Source organism: Dasypus novemcinctus, chromosome 20, assembly GCF_030445035.2.
Source record: "Dasypus novemcinctus isolate mDasNov1 chromosome 20, mDasNov1.1.hap2, whole genome shotgun sequence".
NCBI lineage: Eukaryota > Metazoa > Chordata > Mammalia > Cingulata > Dasypodidae > Dasypus > Dasypus novemcinctus.
In genome coordinates this window covers 2848391-2870237 of record NC_080692.1, presented here as the reverse complement: position 1 = coordinate 2870237, position 21847 = coordinate 2848391, and the positions used below count along the sequence as shown (strand labels likewise).

Sequence of the window (21847 nt, the reverse complement as noted above, 5' to 3'; positions counted from 1 at the left end):
AACCACATTAATAGATTGCAGAAGAAAAATCAGATGATCCTCTTGCATTATGCAGAAATGGCATCTGAAAAACTATAGCATCCATTCTTGATTAAAAAAAACACTACAAAATATAGGAATAGAAGGATTCTTTCTCAACATGGTCAAGTACATATATGAAAAACCTACAGCTAGCATTATATTCAATGGTAAAAGATTGAAAGCTTTCCTGCTGTGTGGCAGTTTGATATTATTTATGAATTCCAAAAAGAGATATTATGTTTGTAAACTGAAAAGTTCCTCTGGACATGATACCCTTTGACTGTATTAAATTCAAAAATGACATTTACTTGATTAAATAAAGATTAGGGCTTTGATTCAGCCACATCAGGAAGGCATTGAGTCCTCATCCTTTTGATGGGTGGACACTCATACAGGAAAAGACATGGCAGAGGAAGAGAGACACCTCCGTAGATACAGTAGAGGCCCTGGGAAAAGAGATGAATCTGATAGTCTACAGCTGACCTTGTGAAGAGAGTAGAGCAGCTGAGCCCAGAAAGAAATGAGCCCCAGGGAGAGACACAAGTCTTATTCTAGCCTTCAGCTGTAGTTGGAAGAAGCTGGGACCGTGCAAACTCAAGAGGAAGATGGAAGGCTGAGCCCTTGCAGACATTGCCCATCTCTTGATTCAAAACATGGCAAATGACTTTGGTTGAAAAAGTACCACTTATGGTACCTTGAGTTAGACTCTTCAGGGCCTGTGACGATAATCTTCTACACCAAATAAATACCCTTGATAAAAGCCAACAGATTTCTGGTACTTTGCTTCAGCACCCCTTTTGGCTGACTACTACATGCTGAGATCAAGAAAAGACAAGGACGCCCATTGTCACCACTGTTCAATATTTTGCTAAAAGTTCTAATAGAGCAATTAGGCTAGATAAAGAAATAAAAGTCACCCAAGTAGGAAAGAAAGATATAAAGCTTTAATTATTCACTGATGATATGATCCTATATCTAGAAAATCCTGAAAATCCACAGCAAAGCTACTAGAACTAATAGATGAGTTCTGCAAAGTGGTGGGATACAAGCTTGATATGCAAAATAGACTATTGATGAGCAATCTGAGGAGGAGATTAAAACATTCCATTTATAATAGCTACTAAAAGAATAAAAGATTTAGAAATAAACTTAACCAAGGACATAAAGGACCTGCATTCAGAAAACTAGAAAACATTGCTGAAAGAAACTGAAGAAGACTTAAATAAGTGGAAGGGCATTGTGTGTTCATGGACAGGAAGACTAAGTGTAATTAAGATGTCAATTCTACACAAACTGATTTACAAGTTCAATACATCCCAATAAAAATCCCAAAATCCTTTTTTTCCCCCAGAAATGGAAAAGCCAATTTTTTAAGTTTACTTTGAAGGGCAAGATGCCCTAAATAGCCAAAAATTTCTTTACAAAGAACAAAATGTAGTGTGGGAGGAAGGGCGCCCAGCTTGCCACAGTAGCAAACAGTGCGGCAAGAGGTGATACCGCCTCTGCCCACTGGGCCTAGATAAGGTGACTACGCCTGACTAGGCCTTTGCTGCTAGCGGCTGGCTGGCGCTGCCCTCCCCCTTTCTATCTCCCGCCTAGCCCAACATCCGGCCAGCTCTCACTCCCCCTTTCCCCTCCCCTATTCCAAACCTCTCAGCCAGCCCTCTGCCTAGCAACCACTTACAATCACCTATCAGGAAGCAGTACCCGCCCACACCTATCAAATCCCTCCACGCAGTCCCTAACCCTATAAAGCTGTGTCCCCTTCCGCAATAAACCAGACTTGTGCCATCAGCCTGTCTCCGCAACTCCTTCCTGGGTCGTGCACCCTCCACGCCTTCGGAGCTCCCGAGGGAAGCCTCAGCAGCGTACAAGGCTTTCTTCCCCACACCAGGGACCCCTCTTGTCCCACAACGGGACCCCACTCGTCCCATAACAGGGACCCCGCTCGTCCCATAACAGGGACCCCGTTTTGTCCCTCAACTGGCGCCCGAATGTGTGGCCAAGCAACCCCACCACAGAGATGCTCTGAAGGTAAGGGCCCCCGTCTCCTCCGCCTAACCGCCGTTAGAGGAGACCCCACCGTCTGCCCTTGGCAGACCCCTCGACCCGCCCCGATCAAGCAAAGTCTCTTCTGCCTGGCACTCCGCACAGGCCCCTTCGTCCTTCCATCTCTGGAGGACTCTGGCGCATGGCAGCTCCAGCCTCTCAACCCTGGCTGCCACTACGAGCTTCCCTAAGAACCCCTCTTTTCACCGCCTCGCTCCATAACTTGGCGGCCCACCGCTCTTCCTACCCTCACCGGCCCTCACCCTCTTCTGGTAGACCGGACACCCATGAACCCCAGCCAGCTTTTCCCCTGGTCTCCTTCTCTCACCTCTCTGCATGTTGTTCTTGGCTCTCCTCTTCGGTAGTTCCAGCCTTCTATTCACTTTCATCCTTTTCCTCGTGTTCCTATTCGCTCTCCCCCTCCCCTTTCTACTCTTCTAAATGGGAGTCTCCTTCTCCAGCCAGCAGGCCCCGCAAGTTCGGGCGCTTGCTGGCCTACTAGCCTGCCACCAATGTAAAGTTTTGGGCAGCAGCTCCAGGCTTACTGGGATCTACTGGTCCCCTTCAAACCCTGGCTTTCACTGCCAATCTCTCGGACCCTGATACCTATCTGAAATTGGCCCCGCCTATCAACAAGGCCAGCCATAAGCCCAAAAATCCACACAAGCTTATAAGGCAATCAACTCTGTTCCAACAAACCCCTGCCCACCCCTTTTCACAACTCCTCAGGCTCCCTACTATCTACATGACAATGTAGCTATGAGAGAAAAACATGGCAACATTTATGTTCTGTTTTATTTCCATGCTAATTCTAATTGGACTTCTTTAACCAAGATATTAAAATTAGTACAAAAATTTTATCAAGGTTTAAAAAGAAATTTTCAGTTTTAAATCAATAGTTTACTCTTGAACTTCAAGTCTCAGTATAGTCTTACAGTAATTATCCAAAAATGTGTGCTAATGTTCTGCCTAACTGCTGCTCGGGTTATTTTAGCTGATTGCTGATAACTGATAGGAATGTTTCCGAGCACTGGCTTTCATGTTGCAGGCAGCATGGATTCCAGAGAAAATCTTGAAAGGTACAATCTAAAATGTGCTATATAACAGAGGATTTAAAAGCAGCTATACCAAGAAAGTAAGAATTATGAGTTAATTGTAAACTGTATGTTTCTGTTACTGTGTTGTGATTGTTCTGTGTTTGTCTGTTTGTTCAATGTCAGTGTATATTTTGATACCTCCGGATGGTAAATATAAATTAATAAAAATTTATAAAAGAGCTCTATACAAATGGCCAAAAATTAAATAAGCGCTTATATTAATACTTAAGTTTATTATATCAATACATGAGCTTAAATGTTAATAAGATATCTACAATAATAGAAATTGTAAGTCTTGATTGACAAGATTAACTGTACATCCTCATAAAAAGTTGTTCTTGCCCAGATTAAAATGAATAACTTATTTTTCTTCACAGGATAATATAAAGAATGTAAAGCTTAAATGAATATTAAAAAAGGTTAAAAGTTTGTGAAAATGCTAACTGAAATGTAATAAGTTTTGCAAAAAGGCGTATTTTGTCCTAAAGTAAGATGGCTAATTTTTCATGAACTCTTGAAACTTAATTTGCAGATGGCAAGCTGTAAAAGGTATTGTGATAACTTTAAAGTAAGGGAATGTGTTCTATAAACATAAAATTTGTCTTCAATAGTCTATATGGTTATAAATAAAAGGTTTAATAAAGCATTGTTTACATTAAATTATTAAATGGTTAATTCCAAAAGGTCATTCTTAAATATATATAAAACTGAATTGATGATGATAATAATAAAAGGTAATTTTATAACAGGAAAGATTGGCAGCAACCAGCCTCCCCTGCCAACTTACTTCTAGAAAACTGTTTCTAATATTGCATGCTACTAAGTATTTAAAGAAAAGTTCATTATTTTAACAAGCTTGTTTAATGTTCACAGTATTGTTATAAGAGGTTTGCTTGATAACTTTGATGTAGGCTATATGGAATTTGTTTTTATTATTAAAAAAACAGAAAATAATTTTGTCCTGAAATAAAATGATTGATTATTGGAAAGAGTAGAGTGTGGGACAAAACCTGACTGAATACTGAAAGTGCAGAAGGTTGGTGGAAAAGGAATTTTTACAGTTAAAGTTAAATAAAATTTAATGGGTCTATCTATAAAATTTTACAGGCTTTGGTGTCGGGTAGTATGCTGATGCAAAGTTGAAAATTTTTGTTCTTTCTCAAGGCCTCTCACCGTTAATCTGTTTTAGTAAAAGTTCTTATCCTCAGTCGGTATACAAAGAAAGTCTATCTAATGTTTCTTGTGCTTATCGTTTCCTCGGTGTTCCAAGAAAGAAAGCTTTATCTCTTAAAGGAACATAACGTTCAAAACTGCTTTCTCCTATGAAACATATGAGAACATATGTTCTTGCTAATAATTCAATATAGATCTGATAATGAATTTTCTTAGAAGCATTATACTTATTGTACTCTTGCTTTTGTCTCACTTTAACTTGAGCATTATTAAGGGAGCACAGTATTTGTAATTCTGCCAGTATCTATAGAGGCCTGTTGATATTTTTGTCCCCAAGAAAGGAATACATTTTTTTCCCGCTGAGATGGTGTCATATATTCTTGGTCATCACAATATCTCATGGCTTTGGGGCTGTGAGTTGGTAAATATTCATGATGTGTGATAAAGCATGATACATTCTGTGAGATCTTGACTAGATAAAAATGTATGCTCCGTTGTGTCTATACACACACAGGACCTAAAGGTTATGTCAAACTAAACTGCTTGTGATTCTGGATGACTTTTGTGTTCTTTGCTTCTTGTGCTTTTCAGTTTTCTATATTGCACAATTAAAAGTTTGAAAAAAAATAAATGTTACTTTAAAAACCTTAAAAAAAAACAAAAAAAAAAAAACTGCTTTCTCAAGACCTAATCCTGAACAGTGGCCTTTTGTTCCAAACTAATTGTAAGAGATTTGTTCTTTTACCTTGAAAGAAAAATTAAAGTAATAATTAAGTTCATTTAATATGTTATAAGCTAAATAAAGGTGTTTTACAGTATTATAAAATTAACAACTTTTTCTTCCCTTAAACCCTCTATTAATTAAAGTCGTATGGATAAAAGGTTTCTATGAATGCTTAAAAGTGTATAAAGTTACCAATATTTCAGCATAATATTAAAGAAAAGTACAATGTAGTTAATTATGGTTTTAATTATTATAAAAGAGTATATGTCACAAAAACAACCTCTTATCATAAATTAAAGTAACAACACTAGTATGCAGCAATCCCAAATACTGCTAGTTTGTTGCAAAAAGTTAAAGTCCAGCTGTATGGCTATCACTTTGTTTTAAAACTTCCTAAGACTTTCTTTAATGTCTTCTTGGACAAATCAAGCCAGCTGCATTCCTTTATCTGTAAGAACCCAACAATAAACTTTTGCAGTGCTTTTCAAGGATGTGTGCATAGCCCAACCATCTTGTATAGTATTTACTGAATGGAAAAGCAGCATATATTACTTCTCAAAAAGAACAGGTTTAGCGAACTCCTTATTCATCTGCTCAATGCACAGAGCTTTGACCCATCATTAAAGTTTTACAAATGTTTTAAGAGCCCTTAAATATTGTCTCTGATTCTGAATATGTATGCCTTACTGCCAAGCACACCACTGCCCTTTTCTCTGAAAACCCCCGTGCTCAAATTCTTCTAGAAATCTTCCACGGGACCTTTGACTGCCATTACCCCCCCCCCCCACAAGTTGCTCCAGGACCTCACAAGGCTCCCCCTCTCCCCACTATACCACCCTTTCCCTGGCTCCAAGCCTCTCTCCAACTCCACTACTGTCTTCACGGATGCCTCTAAGACCAAGTTTGCTTATATTGCCTACTCTCCCAGCCATGACTTGCCAACCGTTTACTGCCAAACCCATCCCGGATCGGTTCAGGTGGGCGAGCTACTAGCCATCCTCACTGCCTTCCAACACCACGGCAATGAGCCCGTCAACATCTTCACTGATAGTCAGTACGACCTGCAAGTTTGTTCAGTTATTGCCCATGCTGTTTTCTTTCCACATGACACGCCCATTGATCGAGCACTCTGTGCCTTGCAGCGAGAGCTCAAGCTCCGCACACAGCCATGGTACATTTCTCATATTCGCAGCCATTCAAGGCTGCCGGGGCCTCTAGCCGCGGGTAACTCTGCTGCTGACCAAGCCATCTCCACCCATACAATAGCCACTGTCAGAGACTTGGTCAATCAAGCCAAACTTCTCCATTCTAAGTTCCACTTTTCAGCAGCCTCACTTCAACGTCTTTTGCCGGGCCTCCCCAAGGAAACTTGCAAGCATTTGGTGGGCGCCTGTAAAACATGCGCCCCCTTCTTGCCGCTTGGACCGTTGCAGCCACAAGGGGTCAACCCCCGCGGCCTCAAGCCAAACTCCCGATGGCAAATAGACGTCACCCATGTGCCGTCATTTGGGCGCCTCAAGTATGTCCATGTCACAGCCGACACCTTTTCTCACCTTTGCTATGCTGTCCCCTTACCAGGGGAAACAGCCAAGCATTGCATTAAGCATTGCGGCAAGCCATCTTATTCATGGAGGTTCCTTGGGATGTTAAAACCGATAATAGGCCTAGGTATCGCAGCTCCTCATTTGCTGCATTTCTCCAGCTCTACAACATTACTCACCACTTCAGCATCCCATATAACCCTCAAGGCCAAGCTGTAGTTAAACGCCAGCATCTCCACCTAAAAGTTCTAATACAAAAGGAGAGGGAATTGCACCCTAAAAATCAGCCTAGCGACATCATAACAGCTTGTCTCATTCACATGAACCTCCTCTCCTTTGACAAGAATGGTTTTTCCCCCCTCCATAAGCATTGGGGCCCCTCCTACGCACCAACAGTTGCCCCGATGGTGTTTTGGAAGGACCCAGAAACAAACAATTGGCAGGGACCCAGTCCCCTTCTCACCCAAGGCAGAGGGTTTGCTTGTGTCTTTCCAGAAAATGCCTCCCAGCCGCTCTGGATCCCCGGGAGAAACGTCAAACCCGCCACCGGCCAGCAGCAGGTTCCAACGACGGATAATGAGAGCACTCGCCCATCAGATGGAGAGGCTGAATATGGCTGCAGATCCAGCTCATAACACCCTCCTCCTTGGACAGCTAGTACAGCTTGCTGTCCACGCCTTAGCTTCAAACAAAAAACCTAAAAATCTACACTCTCTCCTGCTTTTCATGTTGGCTCTGCTCCCCTCCACTACAGACCAAGCTAGTATAAGCCATCGGCCCCTTAACTGGACACTCTCTCTTTAGCAGCAGGAAAAGCTCCTCACTAATAACATTACTGCGGGTGCTCCCTCCTTCACAGTGCACATATGTAATCTCGCCAACCTTCCTTTCGCCAGTAGTTGTTCCCTTCAAGACATTACACACAATACTCACTGGTGTTGGTACAGCTCACTTACAGGCCTTAACGGCCCCTATAATCATGAAGTCTCAGGCTTCTATATTTGTCCTTCCACGGCCAGAGGCTGCCATGACCCAGCACACTATTACTGCCCCTCCTGGGGGTGCGAAACCATGGCCCACGGATGGTTGGGAGCTCCCAATAGGGACCCCTATCTCTCCTTTTCTTTTAAAGATAAAAGTCACTGGGGCAGCATCACGCTCACTGTCAAAAACCCTGAAAATGCAGACTGGCTACAGAGCCGCACCTGGGGAGCCCGACTTTACATGAGCAGCTATGATTATGGTGCCTTTTTCATTATAAAGAAAAATTCAGTCCGCACACAATCCGCCGCCGTGGGCCCAAATCAAGTTCTCAATCCTCCCCACACACGGCCTCCCCCTCCTCCCTCTGTTTCCCCTTCTCTTCCAACTACCACCTTAAGTCCTTCTGTCGCCGAGTATCCTCCCCACCACCAAACTCTGCCACCCTCCAACCCTCTTGTAGCCCTCCTCAATGCATCATTTATCTCCTTAAACTTATCCCAGCCCAACCTTACACAACATTGCTGGCTCTGCTTCTCTGCCACGGCTCCCTTCTATGAAGCCATAGCTACCAACAGTGCCTATCGCGCCTCCCCAGACTCCACCGGAACCTCTTGCAATTGGAAGCAAACAAAAAGAGGACTCACCCTCCAATCAGTTTCACAGACTGGACTCTATATAATAAAAATCAGCGGCAAAGTTCTCCCCTCCATGCAGTCCCTCTGCAACCTAACTCACACCCCTAATGCAGCTGCTAAGTTCCTAATTCCCCCTAATAATACCAAATGGCTATGCTCTTCCTCCGGCCTCACTCCATGTCTCAATGTTCAAACCCTTAACTCCACCAGTGACACCTGTGTGCTTATACTCATTGCCCCCTGTGTTCTCTTTCATACTAATAACCAATTCTTTGATTCCTGGCAGCACTTCAGCTCCCCGCAGCACAAGCAGAAACAGGAAGTCTTCACCGCCATCACAATTGCCACCCTTCTAGGTCTTGCCGGCGCAGCCACTGGAGCTGCAGCTCTCAGCCTCCAAGATAACTCCTTTTCAACCCTTAGGCAAGCTGTCGATGCGACATCGCCCGCCTTGAGACTTCCATGGCCCACCTTGAAACATCTCTCAACTCCCTGTCTGAGGTCGTTCTCCAAAACCACAGGGGCCTAGACCTCCTCCTCCTAAAAGAGGGTGGCTCTGCGCAGCATTAAGAGAAGAATGCTGCTTCTATGCTAGCCACTCTGGCCTCATTCGAGATAACCTCGCACAAGTTAGGGAGGGCCTCCGCAAGAGAAAGCAGGAACGTGAAGCCGGATGGTCTTTCTCTTGGGGGCTGCCCAATGGAATCCTTTCTTACTTTCTCCCCTTTCTAGGCCCGCTCCTCACCCTTGTCCTCCTATTAGCCCTAGGACCCTGGATCATCAAACGGATTGTCCGGCTTGTCAAAGTCCAGATTAACTCTGTCACCAGCCTAACTCCGCAGGTCCGATACCAGCAACTCCCTACAACTGACACCACCGAGCCGAGACCCTGCCAGCGCAGCCGACAACCTCGTCAGCCACAGAAGCCCAAAAAGCCCCCCATCTGCCACATTCCTCTCCAAGCTTCCCCACCGAGAGCTCTCACCGGCTATCAGCCGATAGAGCCGCCAACCCCTGCCGATGCAAACAGCCACCACGCCCGCCACTAAGGGCCCAAAAACCCGAAGCCCATTGCCTCCAACAGCGTTGAGAGCCCCGCCATATTAAAAACAAAGGGGGAGATGTGGGAGGAAGGGCGCCCGGCTTGCCACAGTAGCAAACAGTGCGGCAAGAGGTGATACCGCCTCTGCCCACTGGGCCTAGATAAGGTGACTATGCCTGACTAGGCTTTTGCTGCTAGCGGCTGGCTGGCGCTGCCCTCCCCCTTTCTATCTCCCACCTAGCCCAACATCCGGCCAGCTCTCACTCCCCCTTTCCCCTCCCCTATTCCAAACCTCTCAGCCAGCCCTCTGCCTAGCAACTGCTTACAATCACCTATCAGGAAGCAGTACCCGCCCGCACCTATCAAATCCCTCCACACCATCCCTAACCCTATAAAGCTGTGTCCCCTTCCGCAATAAACCAGACTTGTGCCATCAGCCTGTCTCCGCGACTCCTTCCTGGGTCGTGTGCCCTCCATGCCTTCGGAGCCCCCAAGGGAAGCCTCAGCGGCCATACGAGGCTTTCTTCCCCACACCAGAGACCCCTCTTGTCCCACAACGGGACCCCACTCATCCCATAACAGGGACCCCACTCGTCCCATAACAGGGACCCCGTTTCGTCCCTCAATGTAGGACTCTTACTTCCAGACTTTAAAGCATATTGCTTAGTGGTAAAAACAAAACAAAACAAAAAATCCAGCATGGTACTTGCATAAATATAGACTGTCCAATGGAATTGAATAGAGAAATAGACCCTCACATTAAGGTCAAGTAATTTATGACCAGCTGCCAATCTCCCATCTGCTTCAGAAGAGTCTATTCAACAAAAGGTGCAGGGAGAACTGAATATCTATAATCCAAAGAAATAAAAAAAGGCCCCCTATCTCACACCTTATACAAAAATGGACTCAAAATAGATTGAGGACCTATATATAAAACCTATAACCTTAAAGCACTTAGAAGAAAATGTAGGAAAACATCTTCAAGATCTTGTGGTAGGCAGAGGTTTTTTCATCCTTAAATCTGAGGCATGAGCAACAAAAGAAAAAAATAGATAAATGGGACCTCCTCAAAATTAGATACTTTATTCTTCAAAAGACCTTGTCAAGAAAGTAAAAAGGCAGCCAACTCAATGTGAGAAAATATTTGGAAACCATATATCCAATAACTTTTGATGTCCATGTTATATAAAGAGATCACACAACTCAACAATAAAAAGAAAAGCAACCCAAGAACGTTCCATCCGTCTGCCCCATGGGATCTAAGCCTCCTCTCAATTAGAGGTGGAGTGGGCATCACCATCAGAGAATCCTCAGGATTGGGGAATTGATGGTGGACTAGAGTAGACTTACAGTTCTACTGTATACTTGTGATCCCAGCAATGGAAGAACTTTTATCATGGATGTGGAGTGCAGTGTCCACCAGAGGTTCTGAAGGGAGGGAGAGGGAAAAATAGATGTAATTTCAGGGCATTCTTGGGACTTGGGAATTATCCTGAATGACATTGCAATGACAGATACAGAACATTGTATTAATATATCATAATAACTTGCAAAAATGTGTGGAAGAGTGTAAACTACATGTAAAATATAATCCATGCTTAGTGGCAATGCTCTAAAATGTGTTCATCAATTGTGGCAAATGTTCCACACCAATGAAGGATGTTGTTGATTTGGAAAAATGTGGGAGGGCTAGGGAGTGGGGCATATAGGAGTCCTTCATAATATTTGTATAACATTTATGTAATCTAAGTTTAGATGGCCCTTCTTTGGAGCTGGTGTTTCTGCGTGATGGAGCTGGACTCAGATGGGATCTCTTTGCACGAGACTTTCATGCTACTTTACTGGAATTGTAGTTGGTGTTGGGGTTTAAGATATATTTAGGGGATTTGAATCTCTGGACTGACAATATGATAGCCAGGCCCTGAGCCTCAACAGACTTCAGCTCCTACAATCTGATTTATTGGACTCACCTCACTCAGCTAAGATGGAGTTGAAGAAGGACAGGCACCACACCATGGAGTCTAGAGGGCCTACAACTGAAAGCAAGAGGATTGCATCCAGTATCCATGTGGAATCTGAGCTTCCTCTTGACATAGAGGTGCAACAGACACAGCCAATCCAAGCTCCACAGAGAAAAGGTGGCATTGGAGTGGGAAAAGTGGACATGGTGGCTGATGGGTATGGGGAATGGCAGGAAGAGATGAGAGGTGGAGGCACCTTTGGGACTTAGAGTTGCCCTGGATGGTGCTTCAGGGGCAATCACCGGACATTGTAAATCCTCCCAGGGCTCACTGGATGGAATATGGGAGAGTATGGGCCATGATGTGGACCATTGACCATGGGGTGCAGAGATGCCCAGAGATGTACTTACCAGGTGCAATGGATGTGTCATGATGATGGGAGTGAGGGTTGCTTGGGGGGGCGTGGTGGGGTTGGAGTGGTAGGGTTGAATGGGACCTCATATTTTTTTAATGTAATATTTTTACAAAATCAATTAAAAAAAAGTATATTAGAAAAAAAGACAAGCAACCCAATTTAAAAATGGACAAAAGAATAGACATTAATCCTAAGTGGTAATGCAAATGGTCAAAAAGCATATGGAAGTTCAATAACTAGGGGAAAAAAAAGGAAAAGAAAAAGATAGGATGTAGAATTTTTCCAAGTCAACATGTATTCTATATCTAACCTTTAAACCCATCGCTATATCCCATTTTGCTAGTAAGAGATTCTGACATTATATTGGGGCTTCAATATTCAGGAAGTTCTGGATCCCAGAGAGGTCCAATAATGGCAGTGGAGGAATACTGGTATAGGATACTATTGACAGGGGATATATGGCTGACAGGGAGCTATACAGGGCATAAGTCCAGGGTGCATGGTAATGTTTGGATATACTCATAGTGACAACAATTAAAAACTACAGCTGAGGGGGCACTGGGTCCCTGGCTGGGGGTGCTGTGCCATGGTCCCTAGGGGAGCAGCAGCAGTCCCCCAAGTACAGCCATAAGGACCGAGAAGGAATGAGGGTCCAACAGCGAGTCCCTGATACTAATGACTATGCTTGTGAGCCTATATGCCTGAAATAAGAACAAGGCCTAGAGCAGCACTATGCCTGGGAATTTCCTCCTGACAGCCTTCATGTTACTCAAATGTGGCCAGTCTCGAAGCCTAACTCAGCATCTAAATGCAATGCCTTCCCCCCAGCGTGGGACATGACACCCGGGGATGAGCCTCCCTGGCACCGAGGGATCACTATCAACTGACAACTGATAATGCAACTGGAAAATGACCTTGAATTGAAGGTTCGATGCGGATCAGTAGAATATCCCTGTCTACATAGAATAATATGACTTTAAAATGCTGTTTGACCTAATGTAAGGGGGAAATAGAAAGTAGAAATGAGTTTATATGGCTATGAGTCTCTAAAAAAAAAAGAGTCTGGAGGCTGTCAGAAGGATTGCCCTTATGCACAACTGAGCAGAGTATAAGAGACAGATAAAGTAGATACAATCCCCAGGTATTGGTTCCTTTGAGGGCTAAAGGGACCCATGGGTTCTATGGTCATGGCAGATAGGGTTCACTGCCATGTCAGATGGCCCTTCTTTGGAGCTGGTGTTTCTGCATGATGAAACTGGACCCAGAGGGGATCTCTTTTCATAAGACTATCATACTCCTTTACTGGAATTGTAGTTGGTATTGGGGTTTAAGATATATTTAGGGGATTGAATCTTTTTACTGACAATATGATAGCCAGTCCCTGAGCCTCAACAGACTCCAGCTCCTACAATCTGATTTATTGGACTCACCTCACTCAGCTAAGATGGAGTTGAAGAAGGACAACCACCACACCATGGAGCCTAGAGTGCCTACAACTGAAAGCATGAGGATTGCATCCAGTAACCATGTGGAATCTGAGCCTCCTCTTGACATAGAGGTGCAACGGACACAACCAATCCAAAGTCCACAGAGAAAAGGTGGCATTGGAGTGGGAAAAGTGGATATGGTGGCTGATGGGTATGGGGAATGGCAGGAAGAGATGAGATGTGGAGGCGCCTTTGGGACTTGGAGTTGCCCTGGATGGTGCTTCAGGGGCAATCACCGGACATTGTAAATCCTCCCAGGGCCCATTGGATGGAATGGGGGAGGGTGTGGGCCATGATGTGGACCAATGACCATGAGGTGCAGAGATACCCAGAGATGTACTTACCAGGTGCAATGGATGTGTCATGATGATGGGAGTGAGTGTTGCTGGGGGGGAGTGGTGGGGTGGGGGTGGTGGGGTTGAATGGAACCTCATATTTTTTTAATGTAATATTTTTACAAAATCAATTAAAAAAATTTTTAAAAAAGCACATGGAAAAATGCTCGAAATCACTAGCTATTAGGGAAATGCAGATTACATCTACAATGAGATACCATTTCACACCTTACAGAATGGCCATTATTTTAAAAAGCAAAACATAAAACTAACAATGCTGGAAAAGGATGCAGAGAAACAGAAACACTCATTCACTGTTGGTGGAAATGTTCAATGGTGCAGCCTCTGTGGAAGACAGTTTGATGGCACCCAAGATGCTGGATATAGAACTGCTTTATGACCCAGCAATTCCATTACTAGGAATATATTCAAAAGAACTGAAAGTAAGGACATGAACTGACATTTGTACACTGATATTCATAGCAGCATTGTTCACAGTTGCTAAAATATGGATCCAGCCCAGGTGTCCATCAACTGATGAGTGGGTGAACAAAATGTGGTATATACACACAATGTGATACTACTCAGCTCTAAGAAGAAATTGGAATGCATATGACAATGTAGATGTACCAGGAGGATATTATTTAATTGAAATAAGCCAGACACAAAAGGACAAATATTTTATGGTCTCACAAATATGAACTAAATATTATGTGTAAAATCATCGAGATAAACTTTAGGTTACTAGGAAATAGATTATGGTTTGAGAATGGGAGCTGAATGCTTAATGTATGTCTTAATAAAGATAATTGTAAAAGTGTGCAAATGAATAGAGTTGAAACACATAGTATAACAAAACACTGCTGATTTAGAAATGTGATTGTGGCTGAAAAGGGTTACAATGTTAGTTGCAAGGAAACTAGAGAATTGTCTGGGGAATGTATTAACATAGTGATTTGGGTGGTGGATTAAGATTGTGGTTAATAATATAAATATAAAGATGTTCTTTCACAAAGTGGTAAGACTATAGTGATACATGGAAAACTTACCACTAATATAACTGGATAATAGATAAAAAATAATATTGTAATATTTTCCAGCAATGAGAAGAAGGTATTATTTCAATACTAAGGGACAACAGTAGGGAGATATAACAGGGTATGGGATTTTCCCTTTTGGAGAAATGAAAACATTCTAAAATTTTCTGAGTTGATGACAGCACAACTCTGTGATGAACATGAGAGCCACTGTGTGTGCACTTTGAATGGATTGTACAAAGCATGGGGCTGTATAGCACATGGTTCTTGTGGTGGAAGATGTACTTTGCTTAACAGGACAAATATGAGAACATTTGCTCATGAACTATAACAAATATATAATATTAATATAGGGTGTTAATATTTGAGTGGGTTTGGGGGAAAATACACCAAATGTAAGATATGGGCTATAGTTAGTAGTTATATATATATATATATTTCTCTCCCCCCATTGTCTGCTCTCTGTCCATTTGATGTGTCTTCTGTGTCTGCTTACTTTCTTGTCAGCGGCACTGAGAATCTGTGTCTCTTTTTTTTGTTGCATCGTCTTGCTGCATCAGCTCTCTGTGTGTGCAGTGCCACTCTTGGGCAGGCTGCTTTTTTGCATGGGGTGGCTCTCCTTACAGGGCGCACTCCTTGTGCATGGGGGTCCCCTACACAGGGGCATTCCTGTGTGGCCCTGCTCTCCTTGTGTGTATCAGCACTGCGCATGGGCCAGCTCACCACATGGGTCAGGAGGCCTGGGGTTTGAACCCTGGACCTCCCATGTGGTAGGCAGATGCTCTATCAGTTGAGCAAAATCCGCTTCCCAGTAGTAATATTTTGATGATAGTCTTTCATAATAATTTGTAACAAAAGTTTCACAACAATGCAAAGTGTTGTTGGTGGGGAGATATATGGGAGACTTGTATGACTATATGCATATTTATTACACTTCTTATTTATGTATGTTCATGTATGAATGATATGCTTCAATAAAATTTTATTTGAAAAAAAAAACAAGTAGTAATGTGGGAGAAAAACAAAGAGGTGAAACTGAGAGATTTGGGAGCACAGACCATGTAGGGTTTTGTCACAGTCTGAATTTTTAAAATAAATCCTAAATAGAGATTATGTTTCTGAACAAATCTATTCCTGTGAGTATGAGACACTTTGATCGGACTATGTCAGTGAGGCATGACTCAGGTTGAGTTTCTACCCTCTTACTGGAGCAGATATAAATTGAGACACAGAGAGAAAAGAAGCTGCCATATTATATTGATCCTGCCATATGAAATAGGGGACTTGAGGAAAACAGAAACCCAGAAGGGCTGAAAGATTTCCTGGAGTCTGGATTCATAAGAGCAAAGAGGCAAGGAAAAAGGCCCCCAGTATTCAAGGCCCACATAGCAGCTCAAGAGGAGAGGAACCATATGCCTCCCTAGCTGACCTAGGGAAGTAAGTGGATCCGCCAAAACTGATTCACGAGGTCTGGTAAGAGACAAGCCCTATGACAGGTTGTCCACAGCTGAGCTCTGGAAGATGGTAGATTCTGGAGGGGAAGGCAGAGACCTAGAGGGAGATTGACAGCCATCTTGTTTTGCTACATGGCAGGACCCTGAGAAGGCATCTCTGCTGATGCCTTGATTTGAACATTTCACAACCTTGGAACTGTAGGCTTTTACTCAAGTAAATTCCCTTTTATAAAACCTATCCATTCCTGGCACTTTGTATTGGCAACTCTTTGGCAAACTAATACAGCTATTGAAAAAATTTGGTATGTTTTGAAATTTGTAGGTTATAAGAATAAGTTTTTTAACTCAAAAACCAGGGTAATCACATAGAAAGTATTTAAAAAATAAACAGAAACAGAAATGACAAAGGGATCAATCAGATACAACACAAAATACCAATTATATAAAAAGAAGTTTCAATAAAGGAAAACAGACAAAAGAAAGACATGGCACATAAACAGCAAAGCATGAAATAGTTGAATAGTTATTAAGTAATTTCACTAGTGTTAATGGATCATACTACCCAGTCAAAGACACAATTAGGCAGAATAGAACAAAAAGCTTGATCCATCTGTATGTTATCTGCAAGAGACTTAAATTAGATCTGAAGACAAAAATAGGTTGAAAGTGAAAGAATGGAATAAGGTAATCAATGGAAATAGTAACCACAAAAGAGCTGGAGTTGGTATAGTAATGTCAGACAAAACAGATTTTACAATAAAAGCACTTATAAGAGACAAAAGAGGACACTATATATTAATAAAAGGAACAATCCACCAAAAAGAAATAACAACCATTAATATTTATGCACCTAACCATAGTGTCCCAAAATACATAAGGAAAACCCTAGCAAAACTGAAGGGAGAGGCTTCTGACTCCTGCAATACCACAAGGACAGCCTCCCCCAGCCACCGTAATGCTCATCTACTGGGATCTCTTTAACTGTGATGAGATGTTCTCTAACATTTACAAGATCCAAGAGATCGTAGACAGGCTGTGTCTGGAGATGGAGGGGAAAATAGTAGGACAGAGGGTAAAACTGATGACAAGCCCATTGGTGGAAATGTCTTTACTGAAGTCCCCAAGGATGAAGGTACCAAAAGCTTATCACTGGTGTTTATACTGTCATGAACCTTTACTTGCAGGAAACCAGCTTCAAAGGAAACCTACAAGAACTACAGCGAAGATTACATGAAATCAATTGAACGCAATCTTGAAGAACAGAGACCAGGAAGAGAAGAATCTTTTATGACAGGAGCTGTAGAACAAATTAAGGACATCCTTGTTAATTTCAACAACTCTCAGTTCTTTATTGATGAAAACATGGTAGTTCCTCTCCTGATCTACCATGAGGATGATGTTACCCATATCTGTTTTTCTTTAAGGGTGGCTTAAAATGGAAAAATGTTAACAAATTTGTGAATTACTTTGGGTTATTACCTGTCATCATAACTGGCTACTGCTTTTCATCACACATTAAGTCTTAAAGAGATGGAAATATATGCCATCTTGAACTCTTCATTTACTTTGATCTTGATTTATTTGGACCAGAGGCATTGCTTTTTTTTTTTTCCATTTCTTTCCTCTTCCCCCACCCCCATTGTCTGCTATCTTGTGTCCATTCACTGTGTGCCCTTCTGTGTCTCCTTGCATTCTCAGTAGTCCTGATAATCTGTGTCTCTTTTTTGTTGTGTCATCTTGCTGTGTCAGCTCTCCATGTGTACAGTGCCACTCCTGGGCAGGCAGAGTTTTTCATGCAGGGTGGCTCTCTTTGTGGGACACACTCCTTGTACATGGGGCTTCCCTATGTGGGGAGCATCCCTGCATGGCATGGCACTCCTTGCACATGGCAGCACTGCATGTGGACCAGCTCACCACATAGGTCAGAAGGCCCTGGGTTTGAGCCCTGGACCTCCTTTATGGTAGGTGGATGCTCTATCAGTTGAGCCACATCTGCTTCCCTGGAGGCATTTCTTTTAAAAGACATGTCATGTAGCTTGTCTATAAATAAAAATGAATTTAAACTCATTTGAGAGAATGCCTCTTAGTTTAATATATTTAAACTATTAATATATTTAAAACAATCCTATAGTGTTACTGAAGAAAATAGGGCCTGTTTGTAGATAACTCTATACAGCATAAGACTGTCTTCAGATAACTATTAATATGTCTACAGTTAAACTACTTCTGGTACTGGAATATAAAAATAACCAATAGCCTCTGGGAAGTGCATTTGGCTCAATGGATAGACTGCCTACAAATGGGAGGACCAGGGTTCAAACCCAGGGCCTACTGACCCATGTGGTGAACTGGCCCACTCACAGTGCTGGTGCATGCAAGGAGTGCCATGCCAAACGGGGTGTCTCCCATGTAGGGGAGCCCCACGTGCAAGGAGTGTGCCCTGTAAGGAGAGCAGCCCCCCACAAAAAAAGCAGAGCCTGCCCAGGAGTGGCGCTGCACTCTGAATGCTGATATAGCAAGGTGATGCAACAAAAAGAGACACAGATTCCTGGTGCCACTGACAAGAATACAAGTGGACACAAAAGAACACACACAGCGAATGGACACAGAGAGCAGACAATGGGGGTGGGGGGAAGGGGAGAGAAATAAGTAAAAAATAAATCTTTAGGGAAAAAAAAGAACCAATGTCTTAATTCTGAGGTGAAGGAAGAGTCATAGCAGTGATAACATTTGAAGTGGATCTTTATACATTTCATCATCTGGAAAAAGAAGTAGTTAACTCTGGAAGAATTTACCAAAAGAATAAAAAGGGACTATATAATGCAGTTGGAAGCTAAGTAATCTCTGTGCTTATTTATCATAAATCAAGTAGATTTATGATAAATAAATAAGTAGTTCTAGAGAAATCTAGAAATCTCCTGGAATGAATCACAAACTTCCTGGCATTGAGATACTAATTAGAACAAGATTCAGGCATATTGGCCTGTCCTATCACCTGTTAGTTTTCCTATTAATTAATTTACACATATATTACATAAAAAATATAGGGGTTTCACAGATACCCACTCCCCCAAACCACAATTTCCTACATTAATAACATCCTTCATTAGTGTGGTACATTTATTACGATTGATGAACATGTATTGAAGCATTTCCACTAAATGCAGTCTATAATTTACTTTACATTTAACACTTTATCCTATGTGTAAGTTATGACAAAATATAAAATGGTTTGTATTCATCATTGCAACATCATGCAGGACAATTCCAATGTCCTGAAAATGCCCCCATAGTATATTTATTTTGCCCTCACCCTCCCCTCAGAACCAACATTGGCCATGTCTCCACATCAATGATAAAAGTTCTTCCATTGCTACAATAACAATAATTCTGTAGTAAAGTATAGTAAGTATTGTAGTAGGTCTACTTTAGTCCATTGTTCATTTCCCCAATCCTGAGGATTTGGGGGTGGTGATGCCCAATCTGTCTCTAATTGAGAGGGGGCTTAGATCCCATGGGGCAGATGGATGGGACTCTCTTGCTTGCAGTTGCAGACTCTCTCTGCTCGTCAGGATGGGGATTGTCCTGGGTAAGTCCAATGAATTTAAGAGTAGGTGTTGCAACTCTGCTGAGATTTAGGGCCCAACTGGCACATGGATGCACTTAAGATTTAAGTCTCTTAGACATACACCTATCAACTCTAGCACTAATTATAGTTTCAAATAGAAGGGGCACAAGAGCCATGTGCAGGAAAACCACAAATGAGTCCAACTCTTTCACACTGGGAAGCATAATTTCCAAGGTAAAGCCCACTGGTAGGACACCAGTCTCCTGAACTTTCTGTCCTATGTATAGTGCTTGGATGTCTCAAGAGCGATCAAAAGGTCTCCTGTTTGAGGCAATATTTACTGTGGCAGTCAAAGAGATCCTGCTGAGATGTGCATAAACATAACCTCTGGAATGATCTCCTGACTCATTTTAAAATCTCTTAGCCATAAAAACTCATTTTTACTTACCATTTCCCCCTTATAGTCAAAGTCTTTTTCCAGGTGCATTGCTAGTTGGCACTTGGTACTAATCCCTCAGTGCCAGGGAGACTCATGTCCAAGGGTCTTGTCCCATGCCAGGGGGAAAGGTAGTGCATTTATAAGCTGAGTTTGGCTTAGAGAGAGGCCACATTTGAGCAACATGAAGACCTCAGGAGGTAACTCTTAGACAACATAATACTAGACTGTATTTCCATTTTCAAAAGAAAAAGTTCATAATTACAATAATCAATATCAAGGGGCTGGCACAGTGGTCCATCCTCTTACACTAGGCACTGCCCCTATACTCAGGGAATTCTTGCTGTTCCTTTAGAGAATATAGCAAAATTCCCCAGCATGGTAATTAGATATTCTTTCAGTTCCTACGTGAGTCTCCACCCACCATGACAGTGCCCCATAAACACTTGAACACATTCATATGCCTTAGAATCATGCCCCAGATGAACCCTCTCCCATGCATCCCCCATAGCCAACACCCCACACCATTTATGCTCCCCTGCCACAGTTGTGACCCTTCTGTGATTCAAAACCTCTCTAAAGATGAGGCCAAGAAAATAATCAAATAAAAAGGATAAGGTTATGGGGAGTAAGATGGTATAAGTGCACACTCACCATCTCTCTTGAAAAAAACAGCGAGGTGGGGGTCAGGTCATGCCTGAGTGAACTGTTTTGGGAAACCACAGAGCAGGAGGCTTCAGGGCATTGATCTGGAGAGAGCTCGACAAAAAGATTAATTGATCAAGGTAAAAAAAGCCATGAGTTTCTGGCCCTTGAGGCTGGAAATGTGGGACAGATAAGACCCACCCTCAAGGCAAAAAGCTGCAGTGAGCCCTGACTCCTGCCAATCACCCAGCCAGGGCAGTCCATTCTCTGAGAGTGTTAGTGTTCTGGTGAAGGGTGGAGAGGAGTGTCCCTACTGTGGATTTGATTGTCTGGACCCCCCTTTTGAGTTTTGAGGAACATACCAGCTGGCTAGAGGTGTCACCAGGAAAAGGGGAGAAGTAAAACTTCTGAGGCATCTTGATTTATGTAACTGCCCTGGAGTAAATTGGCCTGGGGGAAGGTGAAGCAGGCAACTGACTAGTCCATTGCTGGAAAATATCAAAATTTCAACTCCCCTAAGGGTGGTGGTCAGCAGGAACCACGTAAGCATCTAAGATCCTATTTAGGGCTCCCTGTGAGGAGAGGGTGCTCTCAAAGAGGGTTGAAAGTCATTTTTTTCCCTGTGGTGAGTTAAGTCACCAGGGTCCCATTTGAACTTCAAAAGGAATGCTCACACAGTCTATTGAGTCCTGCTGCCCTGGGACAGAAGCTATAAGAATAGAAAGGGGGAAAGGAAAGACACCTAACCAGCAGGAATTTATCCAACAGCAAAGAGTCAAACCTGCCTGAAGGAAAGTGAATAGATAGCTTTCTGAAGAGCTAAGTGATCTGACAAGAAAGTTTGCCTCAGTGGAGTAGTTTCTACCTTGAATATGCAAGGCCCCTAGTTCGATTTCTGGCTCCTCTTAGAGTAGTGATCTACCAGGATATTAAACATCCAGCTGATACTTTAGGGCAGGGAAAACATACACATTATTCTTCTTTTAGTTTCTCTTAGGTCTCATATCTTTCCTTTAAAAAAAGGTTAATTTTGTTTTAAAATTTAACTCAGTTTACTTGCTAAAACCTGCTTCAAAACCTGCAGAGGGAAGGCTGCAGGGTAATTGACTAATGAACACCAGCAGCCTGAAAAGCTCCAAAGGGTCCTAAGAGTGAAGGCTGTTTTTCCTTACTTTTCTTTGACTGCTTTCTTGTGGGTTTTCTTTGTTTTTTGTTTCTTTGTTTGTTGGTTTTCTTCTCTTTC

General features: G+C 42.6%; 1 long non-coding RNA gene across 1 annotated transcript; it reads left to right on the top strand.

The window, feature by feature from the left end:
* Positions 1–1818: 1818 nt before the first annotated feature.
* Positions 1819–9699, top strand: LOC139437072 (uncharacterized). Its single transcript, XR_011646622.1, has 2 exons — positions 1819–3149; positions 8957–9699. It is a non-coding gene; the product is annotated as an uncharacterized lncRNA (long non-coding RNA).
* Positions 9700–21847: the final 12148 nt, after the last annotated feature.